Here is a 22,477-nt window from a genome sequence, read left to right as displayed (position 1 = left end):
CGTCCGGACAGCGGTGCAAGTCGGGCGGTGCATAGTGAAGCGTGCCCAACTCCGGTGCGGTCACAGGACTCGAAGTCAGCAGCAGTGACCGCGTCAGCCAGACCAGTTTGATTCGGTGTAGCGAGGCATGGCACGTCGCAGTTTCTACAGTTGCGGTGCAGGCTACGGCTTGGTGACGGTGTCAGGACGGAGTCAGTGAGCCCAGAGCTTGCGTTGTTCGAGGTGGACGCTTGATGCAGTGCCTACAGGACACTGGGCCAGTCGTGAGAGTCGGTCATATCTCCCTGCCTCTGTAGTCTTCCAGCAGTAATTCACAAAGGATGGTGAAGTCCACTGGTCCTGGGACTTCGGTCAGGGGGGAAGCTCCCTTCCAAGCCCTTTGAGATCTTTGCACAAGTTGAAAGAAAAGTCCACAAAGTTCTTTCTCCTCTCTTTGGCAGCCAGGCAACCACTGCAGGCCAATCCCCCATCAGTACTTCAGCTTGGGAATAGTCTCTCCTCAGTTTCTTCAGGTACCTTCTCCTTAGCAGAGGTTTCGTCTTGTAAGTCCAGAAGGGATCTAATTTCTTGGGATCAGGCTCCCAATATTTATACATCAATATCCTTTGTTCTCTGAGGAGAGAGGGGCCTGTGCCCAGTAAAAGCTAGTTCTGAAGCACTCTGTTTACCAGACTTCTCCTTTCCTTTCACAGCGCAGGGCAGGCACATCAGGCGCCCCATAGGAGGTGGAGCCAGCATTGTGGAAGGCAAGTACAGTCCTGGATTACTTTGTTGATAGTCTTCCTTCTCTTCTTTCAGTTTGCATGGCAGAAACATCCGACGCACCACAGGAGGTGGAGCCAACATTGTGGAGGGAAGGCCCATCCCTATTCAGGTCCCAGGTGCAACTCTTCCCTCCCATCTAGATGCAGATCTTCCTATTCACCTCCGGGCTACCCCAGCCTGTCTCTTGAAAACCCACAGCCCTGTCACTCACAAAACCAGACAAAGGTGTACACAACCTCGCAGAGGCAGGGTCAAATGGTTAGGCAAGAAAATACCTACTTTCTAAAAGTGGTATTTGCAAACACAGAATATTAAAATAAACTTCACCAAAAGATGTATTTTATTATTCTGAGTCCAGGCATACTAAACTCGAAATACTACCATGTTCTCTTAGTCTGCTAGGATTATAGACATGTAAAAATCTAACAGCCCATTCTGGCCTATGGAGAGCAGGTAGCCTTACAACAGTAAAAAACGAAAATGGCTGTAATTCACTATTAGGACATGCCACACACATCAGTGATTGTCCTACCTTATACCTACAATGCACCCTGCCCTTGGGTCTACCATGCCCACCATAGGGGTGACTAATATGAAGAAAAGGAAAGGTTTAGGGACTGGCAAGTGGGTGCACTTGCCAGTAAGCATGACAGTACCAGACTGCACACAGGCTCTGCAAAGGCAGACCTTAGACACATTTTACAAGGACGCTTCTGTGGGTGGCACAATCAGTGCTGCAAGCCTACTAGAAGCATTTGAATTTACACGCCCTGAGCACACTCAGTGCACTGTACTAGGGTCTGACAAGTAAACCAAATATCCAAGCAGGGAACCACTAATCAATACATCAATTTACAGTATGGAGCACTCACACTGTGGCACTGGACAGCAGTGGCACAGTACCCAAAGCATCTAACAGCAGCAAAAACACATGAGGAACAGCAAAAATGGAAGGGAGACCCACGCCAATGGTGCCAGGTCTAACACGGTACATGCTTACTTGAATATTCACGGCACTAACCTGCGCCAACTTCGGTGGAATACGCCAGTAAATATTAAAGTAAGCATGCACCATGAGCTGTATTTACTATAATGCGAAAGGGTGAACTGTGCTGGGACATGAGGCAGTGGGCTCCCATCTATCTTCTGTTTGTAAAATCTCCCTTGAGCTACTGAGCTAACAAGGTTTTGGAGATGCACCTGTGCGCCAGAGAGAGGTACTGAGACCTGAGAGACTGCGGCAACCTTCACAGCCACCCCAGAAGAATTTATTTTTTATCCCTACTGATGAAGGATAATATCTGGAAAGACATGTGTCTAGAGATTTACAGCAATACCCTGCACCAGATTTGGTGAACCACTACAACTAGAATCCAAGTAAGAATCACTGTGAACTGCTTTTACCACAATGCTAAGAGGCGAACTGTGCTGGGAGGTGAGGCAGTGTGCTCCCATCTAACCTTCTGTTTGAAAAAGCTCCCTTGAGCCACTGAGTTGACAAGCTTTTGGAGATGCACCTGTGCACCAGAGAGAGGTATTGAGACCTGAGAGACTGTGGCAGCCTTCACAGCCACCCCAGAAGGAATTTTATTTTTTATCTCTACTGATGAAGGATAATATCCAGAAACACATGTGACTAGAGATTTACAGCACTAACCAACACAGACTTTTGTGAACCACTACAGCTAAAATTCAAGTAAGCAATCACTGTGAACTAGGGGCGACTAATGACATTTGAAAGTGGTGGGCGAAATACTGCACTGTGGTGAGTGAGAGTAGCGAGCGTGCCGGAACCACCTACAGGGGTGCTCCAATCTTTCTGTCTTTAGAAAGGGACTTAAAACTCATCTTTTTGCCCTGTAATGCTATTATGGTGAATTTTGGTGCCGTTATGGCTGTGTGTTAGTTGCTGGTATTTGTTGTAATGATCTTTAGCGCCGGGACGCTCTTTGAAGCAGCTGAGCGCTCTATAAAACAAACAGTAACATAACATAACAGGGGGTTTGGGGGTTTCTTCCCACTGGAAAAATTTGAAAAAAGAGTGGGCAAAGTGTGCATTTTCAAGCAAATTTGAGAAAGAGGTGGCTTTGCGAACACATCTCTGGGAGTAGCCAGACAAGTCTCTTTGCACTTGCACAGATACATCACTCTCCCTGCATTCACATAGGCACATTACTCACCATGTACTCATAGCCCCATTACTCACCCTTCCCTGACACATCACTAAGCCTGCATTCACCCATCCACATAACTCACCCTGGACTCACACAGGCACACTTCTCAACCTGCACTCACACAGACATCACTCACCCTTCACTACACTGCACTCAAAGATGCACACTGTTTCGCTCTCACTACACTCTCAAAAGTAGACTGCTCACCCGCACTCAGAAGGGCACTCATCCAGTGTATTCACACCATTTAACTCAACCCTTACTCATGAGGCCATACAGCTCATCAAGTGTTGTACTCATAGTCATACAGCGATACAACATAGCCGTCTAGTTCATAATACACATTTAAGAAAAAATAACTGTATTATTATAAAGGACTGGGAGTCATCGAAAACAATTAACTGCAGTTACTTTTTCCACTTGAGATCCTTTTATGTATTATACCTTGTATATCTTTCCAGCACAGTCCCTTACTATGAGGAACACTACCAACACCGAACAGGTACCTAAAGTAGGGCCCCTGTGGAGGTACGCACGAGCTTTCGTATCAAGCAGTGGGTTTGCGTGTACAGCAACAATCTTAAACAAAGGTTTAAAAAACAAACAGGACAATACATTGCATTGGAATTTCAATAATCGAGTTCCCTCACATCCGGAATTAGAAAATGTACAGCACAAACCTACCCTGCAACACCCCAAGAGATGGAATACATTACACAAACATATACCAGTTAAAAAGAGAACAAACTAATTAACAGGGACAGCACAGATTACAAAGCAGTGTGTAGATGAGTCCATCGCTCTCTGATGGCAAAAATAGACTTATGCTTCTCATTTTACACATCAATCCAGTAAATGAAACAGGTGTTTCAAGCCACTCCAAATGATATCATGCACAATCCCAGAAGAAGCAACCAACGAGAATCACTATGAGCAACCACAACCTCGTTTGATGTGTCATAAAATAGAGTGAAAATGTATGGGACTAAACGACAAATCAGTTTCACAACCATTGCTGGGCACAGAGGGTGCATTGTGAGCAATGAGATTAGAGCCACTAAATTCTAATTCCCATACATTAAAGATGCATTTTAAATGTGAGATTATGGGTCACAGTCTCACACAATAAACATATTTTGAAATGTACTGGGTCAGGTTTGCACTATATAAAACTCAATAACTAAATAAAATGCGACTGTTCCCCAGCACACCAATAGAAGCACCAGGCTGATGATAACTCCAGCCCACATGTACATATGACGCATTTTACTACTTTACTATCCAGACCACATTGTGTGCTCCTGTGCAATCATTTTAGCCCACTTTGCCTTAGTTCCATTGTGCAACAACATTCTCAGTGTCTGTAAATTGTATAAAATGGTAACTAGCCATAATATGGGAAAAAAAATATAGACTGGACATAATATCGAAGTAAAAATATAGAACTGACAAAATATTGAATGGACCCAATGCAGTAGGTAAAAATATTGAATTGAAGGTAGGTAATGTTGATTGTTAAAATATAGAAGTCAAAATATCGAAGTATATAATATAGGCATTAAAATATATCGAATGTTTAATGATATCTAGTTTTTTTAAGTGTTTTGTATGTTAGTGTATGTGTGAAAAGTGTATATGTTTAATTTATTTTAAGTAATGAATTTTATGTTATTTAATTTTTGTGTAATATAATTCTGTAGTGGGTTGTAGGTTTATAGGAGTATAGGGTGGGAAGTAATTTATTTATATTAAATTAAATATTATTTTTAGAAATTAATAATTATTTTAATTTAATTTAGCTTTTTGGTTCTGTAGCGGGTAGTGGGTTTATAGGGGAATAGGGTGGGAAGTAAATTAATTGTAATTAATTAAAATTTTTATTTATTAATTAGTATTCATTTTGAATTTATTGTTAATTACTTTTTAATCGGTAATTAATTTTTATGAATGGATTAATTGATAATTATGTTAATTGTATTATTTCTTTTTCCATAGCAGGTTGTGGGTTTATAGGGGAATAGGGTGGGAAGTATTTTAATTGTCTTTGAGTAAATATTATTTTTTTATTTATCGGTATTGATTTTTTATTTATTGTTAATTAATGTTTAATTGGTAATTAATTGTTATTAATTGGTCATTAATTTGTATTATTTAATTAATTGATAATTATGATAATTCTATTAATTTCTTTTCCCTAGCGGATTGTGGGTTTGTAGGGGAATAGGGTGGGAATTAATTTAATTGTAATTATTTACATATTAAAAATACTTTTTGTATTGATAATTAATTTACTGTTATTTAATTATTAACTGGTGTTAATTTTTATTATTAATTCGTTGTTGTTATTGAAAATTAATTAGTTATTAATTAATTATGAATAGGTAATTCATTTTTAGCAACTAATATATATTTGTATTTCTAATTGATTAATTATTACATAATATTAAATTGGTAATTCATTTTAATTATTTTTTATTGGTATTGATATTTAATTTATTTTTATTAATTTATTAAATCGTTACTTTCCCTACTGTTAAACTCACTGGAGTGGGAATAGTAATTGTTACCCCTCCGCTATCCAACACTTTCCCTACTGTTGCACTCTCTGGAGTGGGATTAGTAATTTTTACCCTCCCTCTATCCAAAGCTTTCTCTACTGTTGCACTCACTGAGGTGGGAATAGTCATTTTTACCCCTACGCTATCCAACACTTTCCCTACTGTTGCACTCTCTGGAGTGGGAATAGTAATTGTTACCCTCCCACTATCCAACGCTTTCCCTACTGTTGCACTCACAGGAGTGGGAATAGTAATTTTTACCCCCACGCTATCCAACGCTTTCCCTACTGTTGCACTCTCTGGAGTGGGAATAGTATTTTTTACCCTCCCACTATCCAACACTTTCCCTACTGTTCTGCTCAATGGAGTGGGAATAGTAATTTTTACCCCTACGCTATCCAATGCTTTACCTACTGTTGCACTCTCTGGAGTGGTGAATAGTATTTTTTACCCCCACACTATCCAACGCTTTCCCCACTATTGCACTCTCTGGAGTGGGAATAGTAACTTTTACCCCTACGCTCTCCACCGCATTCCCTACTGTTGTACTTACTAGAGTGGCGATAGTAAATTTTACCCTCCCGCTATCCTACGGTAAAGTTATTGTTTATTTTTTATTAATATTAGGTTAAAATGTATACATTTATTAAAAAATTAAATTGTATGTTTATTTTTTTAACTTACAATAATTATTTATTCCTTTTAAGGTTCTTAAGTATTTTTAAGTATGTTTTAGTTAAATATATTTATTATTTCACTCATTTTAAATTACTTTTAAGACATTTAATAAAATTCAATATTTTGACTATATTTTTTACAACTATATTTTTGATTCAATATGTTTTTACTTAACTGTTTGCAGATAGGAATTCGAAATTTTCGCATTCTGTATTATGTCCACTATATTTTGGTAGGTCGATATTTTGGCATTCTACATTTTGTCAGTGATCCGTTATAAATAATATATCATGTGTCTTATTGAAAGTGGGACATGTGCATAAATGGGACAGTCCTGTGTCCCATTGACATGTGTTTCAGTGTAGGAACATATGCAGTCAGTCAGGCAAGAATGAAAGCACATTCCAGAAAATGGCGGTGAGTTGTTTAAAGATGTAAAGTAAATTGTCTTGTGTTATTACCACTCCCAAGGTACCACAGTCAACAGGTATTTCAACTGAACTTGCCTAGGTTCAAATGAAGAAAAAAACACAAGACACCGCAGGGTGACATTTAGGCTTATACATTAGACCTTCTTTACTGCGATGGTAACTGTTTACTGGGCAGACGGTGCAATGTGCCCACCCGCAGAGAACCCCACGTAGGAGCCAAGGACATACCTGATCTGGAAGACTGCACTGCAGTGTGCACCCTTCTGCCCTTAAATCCCTGACCCCGACACTTGGGGCCCCAGAGTCCAACATCCTGCTGACCCTCGTGATCCCCAGCTCACGAGGAAAGGCAGCCTGCCCGTCTCACTCTTCAGTCCTTGATGCACATAATGAGTCGAGCCCCAGTGCAGTGGTATTCATGTAGGACAGTTGCGGCTTGCAATACGTGTGTGGTGGGGTCATGAGGGGGGGTCGGGCGAGGGTGTGGGGCTGGGAGGTAGTTTAAAAATAAAGTTTAAAAAAAATTTAAACTTACGGGTCCGCGCCACATCTGCTGTGTGTTCCTGTGTCGGGGTCCGCTGCCACGTTGGCGCCTTCGTGAGTGGCTGGTGCACCGTGCAACCCCTCTCAACCAATCCAGATGCTGCTCAAGCTGCACCAGGATTGGCTAGAGCACGGACTGTCTACATCAATAGGAGACCGGGGCTGCAGCCACTGGCCAGTAGCAGCTCTCGCCCTCGCTCGCGCTCCTAATGCAGGGCACTGCAGGCTATACTAGTGCGCATGTTCGGGCTGGTCAGAAAATTGATCAGCCCAAACCTGAACATGCGCACTGCTGCTGTCTCTTAGTGAAGTGAAGTCAACAACAAACCCAACCCTCCAGTGCTGCCCCACCCCCTTTAGCGACGCGTCCTCCTGACTGACTGGGATTTGGAGTCAGGACGCGCCTGGCAGTAAAGTTAATCATCTTCCGTGGCCATGTCTTTAGTGGGGCAATGCCCCACTGGACACACCGAGCCTGCTGTGCACTGCATTTACCACAATGCTAAGGGGCAAACTCTGCTGGGAGGTGAGGCAGTGTGTGCCCATCCCTCTTCTGTTCGAAAAGGCTCCCTTGAGCCACTGAGCTGATAAGCTTTTTGAGATGCACCTGAGATGTACTGAGACCTGAGAGACTATGGCAGCATTCACAGCCAACCTAAAAGGAATTCTTTTTTTTCTGATGAAGGATAATTATCAGAAACACATGTGTCTAGAAATTTACAGCACTACCTGCACCAACTTTGGTGATCCACTACAGCTAAAATTCAAGTAAGCAATTACTGTGAACTGTATTTACCACAATGTTAAGGGGAGAACTGTGCTTGGAGGTGAGGCAGTGTGCTCCCATCCCCCTGCTATTTGAAAAGGCTCTCTTGAGTCACTGAACTAACGAGCTTTTGGAGATGCACCTATGCACCAGGGAGAGGTACCGAGACCTGGGAGCCTGTGGCGGCCTTTACAGCCACCCCAGATCAATTTCATTTTTTATCTCTAATGATGAAGGATAGTATCCAGAAACGTGTGTTATATGATTTAAAGCACTAACCTGCATCAACTTTCGATAACCACTACAGCTAAAATTCAAGAAAGCAATCACTGTTAACTGCATTTACCACAATGCTAAGGGGCGAACTGTGCTGGGAGGTGAGGCAGTCGCTCCCATCCCCCTTCTGCTTGAAAAGGCTCCATTGAGCCACTGAGCTGACAAGCTTGTTGGAGATGCACATGTGTGCCAGAGATAGGTACTGAGATCTGAGAGACTGTGGCAGCCTTCATAGCCACCCCAGAAGGAATTTCATATTTTATCTCTACTGATGAAGCATAAAATCCAGAACCAATCTAGACATTTTCTGCAGTAACCTGCACCAACTTTGGTGAATCACTACAGCTAAAATTCAAGAAAGCAATCACTGACTGCATTTACCACAATGCTAAGGGGCGGACTGTGCTGGGAGATTAGGCAGTGTGCTCCCATCCCCTTCATGCCATTAGGTACCCAGAATCAATCCTTCTGGGGGCCACAACTGCACCTGCAGTGGTAAAGCCCCTAGTGGGAATTTTTACAAAAGTGGGTTTCCCCGAGGAAATTGTGTCTGATTGGTACACACTTCATGTCTGCTTGAACGTGGAATGAGTGTGGAGTAACCTACAAGTTGTCCTCTTCTTACCATCGACAAAGAAATAGGCTTGTTGAGAGATTCAACAAGTCTCTGGAGGGAATAGTTAGAGGCCTGCTTGAGGGCTTGAGGTGTAATTGTGATATCCTCTTGCCATGCATTTTGTTAGCCTAAGGGGAGGTACCCGGAAGGGAGTGGGCTTCAGCTCCTTTGAGCTTCTTTATCAGCACACTCTCAGAGCACATCTGAGTTTGGTGGAAGAAGGGTAGGATCAAGCTCCCAGGGAGATTCTCCAGGATGTAGTGAGCTGCATGCCGGCCTTCAGAAGCCAAAATGCTAGGTTATAGAAGCAAGCTTCAAAAAACTAAGGAGCCAGGCAAGATGTCATGAAGCAGTGGTATGAACACAATTCTAACGTTATGGTATTGACTCCTCAGAGGAAAGTGTGGTTCATGAAACCAGTAGAGCCTAGGGCCCTCCAGGACCATTGTACTGGGCCCTATGAAGTGATTGAGAGGGAGGGTGGGCTACCTACCTGGCCGACATCAAGACCCCCAAGCAACCTCACATGGGGCTCTATGCCAATCACCTCAAATCCCACTTTGAGAGGTCTGAGCGCACCATTCTGTTGGTGACCGATGGATAAGAGGAGGAAGTGAGTGAGCCTCTCCCTGACCTCTTAGACTCCAAGGTGATATATCGATCTCTACCGGAAGTAATCACGTACCACATTTGGAACACGAAACGTGGCTAGGTTAACCTTGCGCACAGCCAGCTTTTATAGTAAATCCTAAAGTAAATTGCTCCAGGGAACAATGGAAACACAGCCACTTACATCCCCAAAACTCCTCTGTGTAAACACAAAGAATACAAGAAAAAAGAATTACTGTCCCCGAGCACAACACAGCAAATATTGAGTCTTAGGAGAAAAGAAAAACGAGGTCATAATCTTTTCTTATTATAAGTTCATTAAATCAGTTCTTTTTATTTTATTTTATTTTTTCTCTTCACAAACAAGACATTTCCATCACATAGTCAGTCTTCATACACTGTTCATTGGAGTTATAAAAAATGTAGCAAGAAAAACAAAGCTGACATGTGTTTCGTCACGAGAAGCAATCACCCAATGACTTCTTCGTGGCTACAACAAAATAGCAGAAACAAATAATGAATAGAAATAAAAATACAAAACTGAATGTTCTTCACCACCACCAATAAAAGAAAAAGGAAAGGTGAATTTCAGAATGAAATATCAAAGAAAATAGAAAAGGTTGCAGAGTCCCTAATAAGTCACCCAGTGTGAACATAAAAGGTATATAATAAAACAAGTGATGTGACTCATCAGAGCACACATAGCCAAGGGATAAACGCAAAGGGAGTATTAGAAATCATAAGCTGGTAAAGAGTGACATCAAATGTCTGTAGCACCATTATAATCACAAGAAAAAGACCTGTATCTGCAAAAAATGCAAGCAGGTCTAAATTACAGCTTAAAGGGCCATAATTCAAAATATCAATGCAAAATAATTTCCTATTAACAGTAGACTGATCCTGTTATGTTACAATAGGACAAACACGCCATTTACTCACCATAAAAAACTCTTCACGAAGTCATACACCACATTCCAGGTATGACCTATCTATAGGTCAGTACTATATAAGACTAATAAAATATAAGAGAGATATAGAGAAAAATCAGTATACAACAGAAATGATTGGCTGCAATAAATATAATGATACGACTCTTTATACCTAGGTAAAATTGTATTCTCTTCAAACGGTAAAGTCTCCGTCCATCATTAATAGGTTCAATATCTGGAGGAGAAAATTATATCCTTAGGTTTCTTAGCTTAAATATTCATTAGACCTCACTCACCTAAAAGGATATTTTTTATAATATCTCTAAAGTATTAGCCAAAAAATACGGTTAATAGCAGGAGCAAAGGGAACTAGAGATAGAAAGGCTTCTTCATAGAGTTAGTTGCCTCCATAAAGTTCATGAATCAGTTGTGATTCAGAAAAGATTATATAGAAATTTCTGAAAATAGAAGGTAAGAAATAAATAAATAAGAACACTTATCTAATTTACATGCTCACATCGAAGACGTTCAACGTAACATTATAGGCACTCAATATCACAGCACCATATATTTGATGCTTTTTGTGGAAATATCCGGGATAGTGTACCCATATTAAAAATAATCTCTTTCGTAAAATACGTTGTCGTAACAGTTTGCGCACGATAATAATAACAATCAAAACACATTTATTATAACTCAAAAGATCATATCGCAATATACAGTCAATAGGGAGCAGTCTAATCGTTTGATGAAATAAGTACTGCATCCGTACTACAGTAAATAAGTATCCTACTTAGGACACAATATTATCGATCTAATCCCAGATACTGAAGCATCGTATATATAACATCCCGCATCCTAAAGGATATATCTATCTCCATAGTCTGTTAGGTAAAGCATCGGTGTTAGATACCCATATACATGATGCTCTACTTTTTATCAAACATACCGATCCATTATTTACCGCTCTTTCAAAATACTTAACTTGCATATATAAAAATACATATTATCAGCAAACAATCACTAAGATGCAACATAATATCTCGAAAAAAGAAGAAGAGATGGGTAATGGACTTGAACCTGAGATGCCCAGATGTTCTACTCCGATCATCAGAAAAACAGTGGCGCTCTTAACACATAAGGCACAGAGACTCAGTGCGCCCAGTATGATATCATTACCAACCATACAAAAGAACAGTAAATCCAATAAGGCCTCTGCCTCCCAAGGTAGTCTCACCTGGGAGAGTGCTCCCCTCTTCATCTACAGTACTTCTAAAGTTGTGGCGAACCAAAGCCGCCCCAAACTAGCGTTTAAATATCCGGCGCCAGTCAATAGGCTCCGTATTGCGGTAGAGAAAGGACTTCAATACTGATGTAAGACCATTTGTGAGCGCCATATTTGAATGGTAAAAAGTATCCTAATACACACTATAAATCATCGAGTACATAAAAAAGTTGCAATATTATAAACAGCATTCTACTATAAAGAAGCCACAATAAATATCATTTTACAGCAAAGCCACAATTATATTCTCGTGACAATTTTCAACATAATTCAGCATACACCAGGAAACGCCAAATTAGTTACTTGATGGCGTCCAGAGCATAATCCTAAAGTGAATGTGCCCGTTCAGTATTGTAATTGTCTCTTCACGCGATCCCCAATATGCGGCTTGCATCGGATCGCGAGAGACGAGCATATGACCCAGAATATACTCACATAGAGGCGTCATTAATTTTTCAATAAAAGTTATTAGTTAAAGAAAATGTCACATTACTGCAAGGATAGGATGAATAAAAGGAGGAAAGGAGAAATATTCATAGAGGCAAAGATCCACACCAAGTGAAATTATAGTTTACAGTTCCTCCACATAGGGAGATATCAGTTCATTATAGGTCATATATCCCTCATGATCAGAGATCAGGCAAAAATATGTACCGTATTGCCATCTAAAGGTCAAACATCATTTGGTTATTCATATATTAGAGTAACCATCCATGTTCACATGTTAGAATTAACATTTGAGAGATAATCACTAAAAGTATACCAGAATATGTGGCAAACAGTCCAAAGTTCATCCTTATTAGTGAATTAAAGCCTCAATTCACAAAAGATAAGCATAACAATATCATCATCAGGTCATACATAATGTGCATTACAATTGTAGTTTCACATTATCAGAAATTAGATCAGAAACATAAGTACTTCATAAACATTCAGTTGCATGACAGACACACATAACCTGTGTATCATATTAGAGAAAGTAATGCAATTCCTGATTTACATAAATCCCGCACTCCACAGCCGGAAGCCTAAAGATCCAGCTTGTTTTGCATTGCCTAAGTTTATGTTCTCTATCTCCGCCCCTAGGATCATTAAGTATGACTTTAATACCATGGATGTGAAAAACTCGTTTTTTCTTTGGTTTGGGGCAGTTTGCTGCGTGACATCCTATCGGATATCTCACATCCAAGTTTTTAGGGCACGAAAGTGTTCAGTCATTCTTTCTTTTAATTGGTGAATGGTACTGCCTACATAGATTTTTTTACATTTGCAGACAATAACATATACTACATACTTTGTCATGCAGTCTATATGTTGGCAGATCTGAAAGGTTCGCGAGCCATTATATCCAAATTCCTTAACTCCTTTCATAGCAATCCTGCACATACTACAGAGGCAAGATACATAGGACCCAATATTCAGTTCCCTCAGCCACATACTCCTTTTTCCTGGTTGTGTTGGATAGCTTGGACTTATCATATTCCTGATCATTTTGACCCTTCTATATGTTATACTAGGGGAACTAGAGATATGTTCCAACAGTGTTTTTTATCCAACATAGGTAGTGGCAAGTTCCTTTTAAGTATCATGAAAAGTTTATGGGACCACAGATGGTAATTCTTAAATGTAAATGTATTTATATAGCGCAAATCACTGACCGAGGTCGGTATCTAAGCGCTTGCTTAGGGAACCCGTCCTGGTATTCCCATGTAAGATAACCCCGGCAGGGTATCCACGAGGTGAAAGCCAGGCATCCCGCCATGAGGGGCCGTTGTGGAGATTAAGCAAGCTATTGCCCAGAGTGTGAACCCGTGAGTCGAGAAGGCACCAGAGCGAGAATTATTGAGTCCGTGGAATTTTTTAGCCCAAGACCCGCCAAGGCGGGGAATTGAACCCTAGTCCAGGGCCGATCTCAGCTTCCAGGTCTGCCGCCTCTAACCCCTGAGCCACACTTCTCCACACTTCGTCACTAGACGTACTTTGTTGTTTTTGCTCTTTTGTGATTTACTAGTAGCTTTCAGGATATCTGCACATTTCAACTTAAAAGCTCTTTCTCTAGCTCGTCTTATTATCTCATCCGAGTAGCCTCTTATATGAAATCTTTTTTCAATATCTCCCACATTGGTCACAAAATCCTCATCTAAACTACAGATTATCTGTGCCCTCAGCATCTCTCCATAGGGAATAGCATTTATCTGACTTTTTGGGTGTGCACTGTCTGCATGCAATAAAGCATTGCATGCTGTTGTTTTCCTGTACATTCTGCTATGTATTTTGTCTTTAGAGTGAAATAAATATAAGTTGAGAAAGACAATACTATTTGAATCAGATGTCATTGTCTTTGATGTGAGCATGTAAATTAGATGGGTTCTTATTTCTTTATTTATTACCTTATATTTTCAGAAAGTTCTATATAATGTTTTCTGAATCACAACGGATTCATGAACTATATGGAGGTAACTAACTCTATGAAGAAGCCTTTCTATCTCTAGTTCCCTTTGCTCCTGCTATTAACCGTATTTTTTGGCTAATACTATAGAGATATTATAAAAATATCCTTTTAGGTGAGTGAGGTCTAATGAATATTTAAGCTGAGAAACCTAAGGATATAATTTTCTCCTCCTGATATTGAACCTATTAATGATGGACGGGGACTTGATCATTTGAAGAGAATACGATTTTACCTAGGTATAAAGAGTCGTATCATTATATTTATTGCAGCCAATCATTTCGGTTGTATACTGATTTCTCTCTATGCCTCTCTTATATTTTATTAGTCTTATATAGTACTGGGCCATAGACAGGTCATACCTGGAATGTGATGTATGACTTCGTGAGGAGTTTTTTATGGTGAATAAATGGCTTGTTTGTCCATTTGTAACACTATAGGATCAGTCTTCTGTTAATAGGAATTTATTTTACATTGATATTTTGAATTATAGCCCTTTAAGCTGTAATTTAGACCTGCTTGCATTTTTTGCAGATACAGGTCTTTTTCTTGTGATTATAATGGTCCTACAGACATTAGGGGCTAGATGTAGGTAATTCTATGTTACCACTTCTAAAATACCAAATTTTACCGATTCGGTATTTAAGAAGTGGTAAAATAGAAGGGGGCGCATGTAGATATTTCAGAATCGGTAAATACCGAATCTGTAAGATTCGGTATTTACCGATTCGGTAAATACAGAATCGGTATCCCCCATTGATTCCTATGGGCCTTGAAGCCCATAGGAATCAATCGTGAATACCGAATCGATATTTACTGATTCGGTAAAATCCGATTTTTGCAAGGGTGCAGGAGGAGTCACTTTGACACCCTCTGGCACCCCAATTCCGGACTTGTGTGCCATGTGGCACACAGACATGCCCTAAGGGCATGTCTGTGTGTCACATTGCACAGGTGTGCATGCACAGATGTGCATGCACACCTGGATTCGGTATTTAACCACCCAATTGGATTGGGTGGTAAAATACCGAATCTGAAAGGCCTGCGGCACTCAAAGATGTGCTACCTACATGTGCTTTTACAGAATCCGTATTTTTACCGAGTCTGTATTTACCGATTCGGTAATTTTACGGAATCTGTAAATACAGATTCGGTAAAATACCGATTCTGTAAAGCATGCTCCTACATTAGAAAACCCTAATACCGGTCGGAAACAGCCGAAATCGGCCGTTTCTGACCGGTATTAGGGCTCCTACATCGGGCCCTTGATGTCACTCTTTACCACTTATGATTTCTAATCTTCCCTTTGCGTTTGTCCCTTGGCTATGTGTGCTCTGATGAGTCACATCACTTGTTTTATTATATACCTATTATGTTTACACTGGGTGACTAATTGGTGACTTTGCAACCTTTTCTATTTTCTTTGATATTACATTCTGAAATTCACCTTTCCTTTTTCTATTGTTGGTGGTGGTGAAGAACATTTAGTTTTGTGTTTTTATTTGTATACAATATTTGTTTCAGCTATTTTGTTGTAGCCCTGAAGAAGTCATTGGGTGATTACTTCCCGTGACGAAACACGTGTCGGCTTTGTTTTTCTGTTTTAGGGGACAAGGGTTCTTAGCTTTTTATGAAAACGGAGCAAGTTATTATATAGAACACAATAGGCTGCTATATACTTAACTTCCTTGTCCAGCCGGACAAGGAATTTATTTATCAACAGATAATAGGTAATTAATTACAATACATTTCTACAACAGTAGTACTTTGCAGTAAGACACAATCCTGTGCCGTACCGGGAGGAAAAGAGAAAATAGAAAAGAGTGAAAGGGGTGTTTCAGGCAAAGGAAAAGAGCAGGCAGGGTACTGTTATGAGTAAAAAGTTTCGACAGTATCGCCTGGAGTAGTACAAACAACTTCAAATACAAATTATTTTCATGTATGGCCACTCATGGGTGTCGACGTTTCGATCCCTCGCTCAATTAATAAAGGGGATCATCTTCAGGACTTAAGTAAATAGTTTTGCCTGGGTTATAACCGCCTGTTGGGGAAACAATGAAGAACAGAAAAAATGGGAGATTGTCAATTTAAAAGATCCTGGAGAGCGGTCAGTACATACCCTTTTTGGCACTTGCACGAATCGGAATCGCAGTGTGTGTAAAGTGCTGGTGAGAGTGATAATACATTGAGTCAAGTTTAACATTTAATACAAGCAATCTCCTTGGAATCGCAGTGAGCAGCTCATGCTTCCGGTGGCTGGTCTGTGGTTTGTGCAGAAAAGTGACTACACAATTTGCTCAAACCTCTGTGGCATAGTGTTGAGGTGAGCAACGTGCACATACAACTAACAAGGTAACAATTTGGCATGTTCTATGTGGATGGGGCAGGGGGGGAAAGAACATTTTACAGCTTGAGCGTAGCGCAAAGCATACCTCTTGGCGGAGGTATCGGGTCGCGAAGCTGATGGCGTCGCAAGGGCTTTAAGAGTGAAGCAAGTTGAAGAAATCTAATTCCTGAAGTAAAGGAATTGACACAGTCATCAAATGAATTAGCCTCTATTGCGTTATTCTCAATTCGCAGGCGAGAGCGCGGCGTACCTTGGGCTAAGTGGTTGGTTGCCCATTGGTTACTTCAAAACAAGGCTTCCACGGCTTCGTTTTATGCCGTGTGCAGGATCCGTGGGCGGCGTGGAGCCGATCTGCAGATTGTAATGAGGCGCGTTAGCTGGGGATAAAGCGCGCTTTAGTGTGGAAGAAGGTTGGTGTGTAAAACATACCCTTAAATAGTTATTGCTCCGAATGGGGAGAGAGTTGGGTGGGGAAGGCGCGATGGCCGTAGCCGCAGTGCGGTCCGTACCGTGAATGATCCGCTGTAATAATAAAGTTACGCAGTTAAGTAAGCGCTCATCTTGTTAGGAGCGAAGCTAAGGGCTTGGGGTGTAAGGGAAGTGCTTACCGAGTTGAAGAATACACTCGTGGTGAATGCCGGCGTCCCAGATCCTACTGCCGGTGCACTGTTGGGAGGTGGGCAGATCAATTTGTTAAAGCAACCAAGCGGTCACGTGATTCTGGGTTTGAGCACAATCTTGGAGTGGGGTAATATTCCTCAGGACGGTCTTAGGGTGTAAAGAGTATGCGTAATATATGACACCACATATTCGGTGTTCAGATTGTTGTGGGGGTGATCTAAACCAGAATGGAAACCCTCCTTTGTGAGGGGTTTCGGAAGGACACCATCATCGAATGGTGTGGCAGTTACAGGGGAGCTATAGGACCAAAATAATGGTTCCAAGCGACTCGGGGGTACAGTGTTTGTACAGAATGATGAAAGCACCTGGGGGTCCTTGCTAAAAATGGGAGGCACACTCAAAACGGGTCGGCTAGTAAGATGCCAGGGTTGTGCAGGTCTCGGGGTTTGGGTGAATAGGAAGGGATCGCAATCGTGAAGGGGAAATAGCATGCGGGATTAAAAGTGACATGAGATTATAAAAACATATTCTAAGTTCAGTCATCGTGGCAAGTAAATGAACAGGTTACTGAGCCCAGCAAAACTGTACATTTGGTCTTTGTTCAGCTCTTTGTGCAAGACATGCATGCGGCAATATCATTTTTTGAGGAAATTGTTCTGTTAGAGGAGTGTTGTCCAATCCTCACTTCTGTTGAGTCCCGTGTGAATGGTGTTGAGCTGAATTATGGACTTGAGTTCTTCACGGTTCATCAGTTGCTGTAGGTTGCCTCCTCTCGGTGGAAATTTCACAGATTTCAGAATTGTCCATCTCAGATCACCTGCCGTGTGTTTCAAATCTGCAAAGTGTTCAACTAGAGGGGCATTGGGGGTTCCACACCTAATGCGACTTCTATGCTGGCCTATGCGTGTCTTGGCCTTTTGGGTAGTTTGACCTACATACATTTTGGGACATGGACTTACAATTGCGTAAATCACATTAGTACTATTACAATTTGTAAAACTCCTCATATCAATAGTTACATTGTTGTGACTAAAAGTGCGTCCCTCAATTGTCAAATTACATACTGTACATTGTCCACACTTGGCATGCCCCAGGATAGGTGGCAACCCCCAGTTAGATTCAATGGTTACGTTTGGAGTTGATGTTGGCAGAGCTGCACGGACCAGGTGGTCCCTTAGGTTTTTGCTCTTTTTGAATGCAAAGAGTGCTTTTTCTAGGTTTTTTTGACCTGCATTTATTGTTGGCCAATGTTGCAAAATGGTTTTGCGAATTTTGTTCGAGACCGGGGAGAAGGTGGTGACACATGCAATTCTATCTGCTCTATCGTGAGCCTTCAGTTCTAATAGGGCTTCGCGAGGGCAGTACCAGGCTCTCTTGAAAGCGTTCTTCACTAGCCTCCTGGGATAGCCACGTGCTTTAAGTTTATTCGATAGAATGTTGGCCTCCCTAAAGTAATCTGGTTTAGATGAGCAGTTCCGCCTGATCCGTAAGAATTGAGAGTATGGTAGTGAATCTTTGAGGGCCCTCGGATGGTTGCTGTCATATCTCAAAAGAGTGTTGCGTTCAGTGGGCTTTCTGTATAGACGTGTCAAGAGTTCCCCTCCGGTTCTGCGAAGGAGGCACTACAGGTCCAAAGCAGGCTCTGGCCAGAAAAGCTGGTCAACCTCTTGCCACTTCAAAACCTTGAAGCAAAAAATCCTTAAAACTAGCGTGTTTTGAGAAGGGAATCCCCCTCTCACACATAGATAAACACTTTAGGGTGTGTAGACACACAGTCTGATTCACACACCCACTAGTTTAATTACACACACATTTTAATCTGTCCTGAAGAAAGCCAGCATATTCATAAGGCACTGGCTGAAACATGTTGACTCATCTAAGGATGTGGGAGGTCGTAACTCGCCTCTAACATCCAACAGCCTAATTTTTAACCGCTGACGGTGGCCCAGGTATTAAAGTTTTATTCACCTTCGGGTACTGGGACCTCCGCCAAGCCGTTTTAAACTCACATTCATAACACTCTTCACCGCACACTCAGCGACATACCTGCTCCGCTGTAATCAGGCGTCGAAGCACACCCGGGACACGCTAGGTGTCACTGGGTGGGCCCGATGATGAAGCATGCCACCAACTAGGTTGGTGGGTGAGGGCTTCATGAGCACACCTACCAGGTGCCACTACCCCCTGACGAAACATACCTGAGTCATTTAAATTTAAAAATAAAATTTTGTTAATCCTCCCCCTCTACTTAAGCTAGTCTCTTTTTGATTAAACTCTATATAACCTGGGGATATGGACTAGCTTTCTGGTCCTCTCTCTCCCTCTTGATACACGATCAAGAGTTCCCCTCCCTCATGGTAGATGGTCAAATCGAGGAAGGGTATCTCCGTTTTATGGTGGGCCAGGGTGAATTTAAGGTCAGCACAATTGTTGTTTAGCCAGTGGAGGAAAGATTCTAGGGTGGTGTTGTCAGAATTCCAAATCATAAAAAGCAGCTGAATATCATAAGCCGTATCATTCCTAGGAATGACAACACGTTCCATCCCCATGCCGATATTACATTCCAGAGCCAACCGGGCCAAGTCCATGTGCCTGGGTCTTGATGTATCTCATGAGCTAACTTGTGGAGCCTTGTTATTGCTGCGTATACAGATGGTGCGTAATTTGGAATAAACACGCAACAACTGGAGCCGATCACTCTACAAGCCCCGCCCCTATCTGCCAGGATGACGTCAAGAACAAGACGATTCTGAAGAACAACAAGTCGCATGGCAGACTGCTCCTCTGTCAAGTTCGCCAGAGCAGATGTAGTCTCATTCACTACTGCTTCTAGAGTTCTTGTTAACCTGCGTATGAGTTTACTGTTTTGGACGGGACCTATGAAGAAAAAGAATCCTCTATTGAAATCTGTATATTGCTCCCAAGCTGTCTCAGTCTGATCAACCACTGGGGAATCGGTCTCCCTCCTGTGTCTAACATGTACTAGTCGTGAATCTCGAGGATAATGGGATGGGGCCAGAAAGACAGGTGGCAGCAGGAATGCTATATAACCAGTCCCACCCCAGTCTAAGGGCAGACGTACATAGGCTGTCTGACCGCAAATGAAATAGGAATGGCGGGAAGCTTTGAAAGTAGACTTTCCTTTGTTATTAAACTCGACTACAGTATTACAATCACTGTGTCCCAAATGTACTGATCCTTTCTTTCTAACACACAATTCACCTTTTACTGGCAGGACTGACATAAACGGTGGACCTGAATTTTGTTCGGACTGGACATTCAGAATCATAAAGTTAAGGGAAGCATTTCCTTGTTCGTACACTTCATTTTCTAGATCGGTCCCCTTCCTTTGGGGAAGACCGTCTTCGTCTGGAAAACATGCCTTATTCATAACTGTATTCAAGTTTCCCCATATCCAATCGCCATATAAAAGTATTGTTGCGCAGGGCTAGTCGATATGACAGTTCATGGGGTGGCAGATCACTGAATGTGTGCTCTACAGTGTTATTGAAGGAAGGATGTATACGTGAGGCAATAGGGGGAAAGAAAACATGTAGTGCCAAGCTGATACATATTATAGTGATGCACAGAAGAGACATAAAAATCAGAGTTACTATACATCTACTGCGTAAAATCTTGCAGTATTTCTCTCTCATCTCTCTTTTCTTGCTATTCTGGTCTACGATCTTATACATGACAGGAACCTGTCTAACCGATTCACCACCTAGTGGACTTAAACAATTAAACGCTGTCTGACTTACTAGATCGTAACTTGGACCTATATTCCTGTTGCGGTGTCTTTTCTAGCAAAGGGGGCTTAGAGTCTGTACTATCGGGACAGTCTTTAGTCTTGATCAAAGTTCCAGAATTTCCAAAGAATTTCTTGCAGTGTTGGGCATGAAGCCATCCTTTGCGTCCTTCGACCTTGACGGCAGTCCTCGTGGTGAGCAGTACTAATTTCGGTGTCTTCCAGCGCGGCTCAAGGGGTCTTGATCGATCAAAATTTCGAATATACACGTGGTCACCAGGGACGATGGCATGTTCCTTGACTTGGGTGTTGTCAGGGAAGGCGGCGGCAACCTGTGAACGACAAGAGAGTAGTGCAGACATCAAGGAAGCCAGGTAATCTGTTAGCATATTACTGTCAACATCAGTTATTTTCTTAGGCATAGGCGCACCCCACATATTCGGTGGTCTACCAAAAACCACTTCATAAGGAGATAGGCCTGTTCTGGAATGAGCCACCATACGCATGTAAAAGAGGGCAACCGGCAAGGCTACCATCCAATTCACGCCTTTTTCTGCACAGACTTTCGCTAATTTCGTCTTAAGTGTCTGATTATGGCGCTCGACAAGTCCTGCTGCTTCTGGGTGTCGTACACAATGAAACTTCCATTGATATCCTAACAGAAGGGACACTTGTTTCATTAATTCAGAGGAAAATGGCTGACCGTTGTCTGAGTACACGACACGGGGCAATCCGTATCTGGGGAAAAACTCACGTACCAATTGCCTGGCGGTGGTCACAGCAGTATAATCTGGGACTGGATACGCTTCTGTCCATCTAGATAGTGCACATACAACTACCAGGACATACTTGTAACCTCTACATCTGTCCATCTGGATATAATTCATCTGGAGGACTTCAAAAGGATGGTCAGGAGGATGAAATCCGCCTTGTTCCACCGGAATGCCTTTGCCTGGATTGAACTGGCAACAAATCATACAGGTACGTAATTTCTGTTTCGCTGCTGCACGCAGGTGCTTGTTAAACCAGATATTCTGTAAGCTGTCTAGCATAGCCTTTTCTCCTAAGTGTGCTGGACTATGTGCTGTGTTTATGATCACTTGTACCATAGAGTCTGGGAGAAACCATGTAGCTTTGCCTTTAGTCATCCAACCCTGGTCAGTTTGGACCCCTCCTTGTTCAGTCCATTTCTTTATTTCATCTGGAGTGGCATGTGTCTGTATGTCGAGTACATCTTGTGAGGGATCTCTGACTGTCATACTTTTTGTCAGTAATGATACCTCTGTCTTTGTCCTGTCTGTTGGTGTCTGGGCTGTAAGTTTAGCTGTTCGGTCTGCCAGGTCATTACCCTGGGAAATGGTGTCTGTAACTTTGGTGTGTGCTTTGCATTTCAGGATGGCTATGGCTGTAGGTAAATGTATTGCTTCTAACAGAGCCTGAATAAGCGGGCAGTGCTGAATTTTAGCCCCATGAGAGGTCAAGAAACCTCTCTCCCTCCATAACACTCCGAAATCATGAACAACACCGAATGCATACTGTGAATCTGTATAAATGTTCACTTTCAAGTTCTTGGCTCTTATGCAGGCTTGTGTCAGAGCGATGAGCTCTGCTGCTTGTGCTGACAGTGTGTCTATTTGTTGTGTCTCTATGACTTCTGTATCAGTGGTCACGGCATATGGGGC

The sequence above is a fragment of the Lissotriton vulgaris genome, chromosome 4_1 (genome assembly GCF_964263255.1).
Source record: "Lissotriton vulgaris chromosome 4_1, aLisVul1.2, whole genome shotgun sequence".
Taxonomy (NCBI): Eukaryota; Metazoa; Chordata; class Amphibia; order Caudata; family Salamandridae; genus Lissotriton; species Lissotriton vulgaris.
This window is presented reverse-complemented; position numbering follows the sequence as displayed.